Below are 5156 nucleotides of genomic sequence, written 5' to 3'. Positions count from 1 at the left end.
ATCCTCCCCTTAGCTCAGCTAGGGTGAGTATGCTACATGTGGTATCAAAGTGAAAAAAAAAGAGACAAGTTGGATAATATTGATCCTTCTAATGATAAAAGATAAAACTAAAATCATGATGTTACTTGCCATGTGCTTGTTGATAACAAAAGAAGTTTCTCCTAAAGTAAGTCAAACTACTGAAATTCAATGGTGAAGGCCCCAAGGTAGAGACTAATGTAGAAGTTTGGGTTGAAACCCCAAAAGACTACTTCTCTACATCGAACCAATAAATGATAACTTGACTATGTCTAGTAAGCAAAGCTCACTTTTGGTAGAAGCAATGGTATCGAGCCGTGAAGATGGATGAATTTTTCAATCTATATCAGAGGAACACAACGATGGAAGCCTACTATTCCAAGTTCATAAGTCTCATGAAGCACACAACTAAAATATGGATCAAAAAATTTAAAGGCTCTACCAAGGGTTCAATGGAAATTTGAATGGCTCTCTCAAATCCATGAGATTGTTGACTTGAAAGATGCTCTTGTTTGAGCTAAATCTTTAATAGAAATTGAAGGGTCTCAAGCCATCCTTGATGATAGCAACTAGGATGTAGAAGAAGCCAAGTTAAATTATCTTGATAACTTAGATGCTCAAATTGCCTACTAATAATGCTTTGAATGTGGTGAAGTTGGGCACATGTATAAGGAATTTCCCAATTTTCATTGCTTCTAGTGTAATGAGCTAGGATACTTATAAGTAGACTACCCTAAATCTCGTTAAATGAATGAAGGAAGAGCTAGCAAGAGGAGCTGCTATATGGCTCAAAACTTTGGTCTTTTTGGTGAGTTAATGAAGAAACTAGTCTTAAAGATGTGATAGATCCATGAGCTTGAAGATCCAATCCTTTGTACATTGTGTATATAGCAATGTAAATAGTTCGACTAATAAAGTGTGCTTAGAAGCTAAACCATTGGCTTTCTCGAGATGAGGACTTCTCGATTTCTCTAAGGGGAAGAGAATATAACATACCTACTCGTTTCCTCGAGATGAGGACATCTTGATTTCTTAAAGGGAAAGAGAATGTAACATGCACATTGGTAGAGTTAATATTATACTATTTATAGTGAGAGAATGAGAGAGAGAGAGAGAGAGTGTGTGTGTGTGTGTGTAATTAAGTGGAAAATAGACACTTATTTTCTAGAGAGAGAATATGAAAAAATACTCTAGCCATAATGGCATGAGTATAAGATGTAAGAGGATTTTTTTTTCATTGTTCATTTAGTAATACAAGTCCTCATTATTTCTCATATTCTTACTTAAATTTCCATGGCTTCCTCTCCTTTCTCTCTCATATTTCTATCTTTCTCTCTCCTCTCACACTCCTTTCTTACAAGTGATATTAGAGCTTAGGCCCTTGGTCCATTTGGTTTTTCTATTTTTTCATATCCATTTTTCCTATTTTACTCTAGAAAATCCAAGGCAATAGGTACATCAAACACATGGCAGGTATTTACAGGCCATCTACATGAAGTAGTGCCTATCTTCGAAGGTCTGACAGGAATCTTGGACAAGTTTATCATTATTGTGGCCAAAATAGCAGGTCTTGGATTGATTTCTAGCCATTTGGACATGCATCTTGGAGAAAGAAGGCTAACCGGGGTTAGAGAAGCTGTAAGTTGTGACTAGTTTTGAAAGTAAGGAATTCTCTTTCCCTTTCTTCAAGCTTTCTTGCAATTTTCATGGAGGAACCAACAGATATCTCCATTTCTTTTTCCAACTCCAGCCCTTTTAGACAAAAGGACTCTTGAGGGAGCTTCTTTATTTCATGGCCAACATATCAACAACCAATGGTAAGGGGTTCAATGCTTCATTTCTATTTAGGATACCCTTGAAACATGCAACATGTTTTTTGGGCTAATTGTTGCTATGTACTCCTTGATTTCTTCCACTAATCACCATTAGGATCAAGGGTCCAACCTTTGGCAAGTTGAACCATCAATAATCATTTGGTATTGTGGTCTTCTTCTTCTTTTTCTCCCAAATTCTATAAACCCTAGGCATGGCAACCATGAAAGCTTGGTTGCAAGCTTCAAGTTCTTAGCAATTTCTTGAAGATTGTTCTCTATTTCAGCTTGGGATTTATCTATTCCGGAAGAAATTAAGCAAGATTCAAGCAATGGAGCTTCCATGGATCCAAGATTTTGGTCATTGGGAAGCATCTTCATGTTCAAGCCTTCTCTAACTCATTGTAAGAGGTATTCTCCATCCATTCATAATCTCTCTGATTCATCATCTTGTTTATCTTAATCCATTTTCTATGGGAGATTAAAGAGTTGAAATTTTCATTAGATCATTGTTAGAATGAGCCTCTTGATCGAATTAGTAAATATGACCAGCTTATGTGAGATTGGGTCATCATCAAATTAGGATAAGAAATGGTGATGAGATGAAGATAGCTTTAGAATTGATAGAGGGCCTTATCACTTTCTTGTGATGCCATTTGGATTGATGAACACCCGAGCTACCTATCAATGCCTTATGAATGGATAAGACACTTCAGCCCTTTCATTTCAAATTTGTGTTAGTCTTCTTTGATGGTATTCTCATCTACATCAAATCATTGGAGAGCCATTTATCTCACATGAGAAATGTGTTTGATGTGTTAAGATAGCATAAACTCTTTGCTGAGGAGACAAAATATGCATTTATTTAGATAGAAGTGTGGGACACATGGTAAATGAAGAAGGGATTAAGGCTAATCCAAAGAAAGTAAAGTGTGTTTGTGATTGGCCAACACCCACCAATATGACTTCCTTTCATGGATTCCTAGGTTTTTCTTTGTGTCGAAGATTTGTCAAGAACTATGCAATTATTATAGCACCACTGACAGATAGGTTGAAAAAGGAAGTATTCTTTTAGGACACTATTGCTGATCGTAGCTTCGATCAGTTGAAGGAGTTGGTCACTTCAACCCCTATTCTACTGTACCCTAAATTTTCAAAGAAATTTACCATTCAATGTGGTGCTAGTGGATGGGATATTGGTGCTATCCTATTCAAGAGCATGGGGTCATAGCTTTTGAAAGTCATAAGTTGAGTGACAAAGAGATGGAAATGAATATATATGGCAAGGAGATGTTTGCTACCCTTTATGCAATTAAGAAATGACACCATTATCTTTATGGGCAACCGATTCAAAGTAAAGAGTAATCATAGAGTATTCAAGTACTTCCTTGCACAATCCAATCTTACTCCACAGTAAAGAAGATAGGTGGCTACTCCCCAAAACTATGATTTTGATATTACCCATACTAGAGGCAAAGATAACATTATGGTTGATTCACTATCAAGAACACGTGGGCTTGTAAAGTGTCTTCCATGAGACTAAACTTTGTCATTCTTCGATTGAAGAGTTACATGACACTTATCTTTTTTAGATGAAAAATTCAACCATCTTCTCCAAAAATTGTAACAAGGTTTAATGGAAGAAAACTCCCATTTTCATCTTAAGAATAGTCTCCTATGGTTTCGGGTTGCAAGATTACTCCTCCTTACACTTTCTTATTCAAGCAAAAGCTCATGGAGAAAATGCACTCTTTGCCAATCACTTGGGGGTATTTAAAACCTATAGTTAGATTTTTAAGTTGTTTCATTAGAAAGTCTTATGGAGGAATGTGAAAGACTTTATGTCATGATACATTCCATATCAACAAAACAAAGACAGAATGCATAAGCTAAGAGATCTATTATAATCATTGCCTATTCTAGAGGGTAAATGGATATAAATCACTATTGACTTTATCATTGCCTTGCCTACAACCAAGAAGATGTGGAACATTATCCATGTGGTGGTGGAAAAGTTGACCAAAAAACTCACTTTATTCCTAAAAAGACCCCAAAATGTCATCCTTCTTATTAAAACAATGGATTGCCCTAGCTCAACTATTTGTCTTGTTCCTTGATGGGGCAATACATATGATTCTTGTATCAAACCAATCCAAGGATGTCATTCCATGCATACAATGCAAGCATTGGTGTGGTGTTGTTGCTCCACCAGAAATCCCAAACATGCATTTCCAGGCTCTCACGTTAGCGCTTAAATGCCATTCTACTTTAAATGACCCAATGTCTTCTACCTCAAGTATGTCTTCTTTTCTTGTGACTCTATGATGCTTGGGATGTCTATGTGATTGAAAAGCTATATGAGGGTCTCATAGCTCTCGTTGGGCACCTAAGTTGCACCTATCCACCATAGATCATTTTTGGATTGAATGCTTTTAACCTTTGTGTGTGATGACAAATCCCTTGCATGTTGTAGAGCCCTATTCATGAGTGCAACACATATACATTCCATCTTTTGGTGTTTTAATGTTTGTGCCTTGTCTAGTTTCAATAGAAATACATCCGCGTCCTTTGTATTCTCTACAGTCATAGTATAAGCATGTACCATTGCAACTTGTACACTCTTTAGGTCCACCCATACATTGTTGAATTCACTATATTGAAAAACTAACATATCTTTTTTCCCCCCTTTGTAACTAAGAGCCTTGTGATTGCCAAGTTTTGCCTTTGCCTCTCTTTTGTAATCATATTTGGTCTAGGAAAAACCAAGCCACTTTGATGATGTTGCCAAAGTTTTTTTCACCACCACCTTGTTAATTGCTTTATACCCTTATCTACTTATAGAAGTGTTGCCACATGCTTCCAAAACTTCTCATGGTTCAACTATGTTTTGAAAATCCTTGCTTAGCTCCTTCCACACATCTTTTTGTAGAGAGATTGAAGCTGGGTTTCACAACAAATTAATAATGTCCTCCTTGTTTTTGCCTGCTATTCACCTCGTGAAATGAAAATTCTTGAAGTATATACCTGTTATATTCTTTTTTATTATTTGCTTGAAACATCTAGCCTTTTGTGCTAAAATGTCAAGGATTTTGAAATGCCTTTGGCAAAACCTAAAAACAACAGATTTCAGTGAGGCTTTCAATTTTGACACTTGATCTTTCTCTGATTTGTTTTTGTCATTGAGCTTCTCCATTTCCTCCTTAATTGTTTTTAACTCTATTTCTACCTTGGCCAATCTATTTGCATATTGTCCATACTTTGCCCCCAAGACGAATGGGTGTAATAAAGTAATTTTCTCAAATTCTGAACCTCGCTTATATGTTGAGA

Source organism: Lygodium microphyllum, chromosome 21, assembly GCF_053477565.2.
Source record: "Lygodium microphyllum isolate KBCC chromosome 21, Lygodium_microphyllum_v1.1.10, whole genome shotgun sequence".
Classification (NCBI taxonomy): Eukaryota; Viridiplantae; Streptophyta; class Polypodiopsida; order Schizaeales; family Lygodiaceae; genus Lygodium; species Lygodium microphyllum.
Note: the sequence above shows the minus strand (reverse complement) of the source record.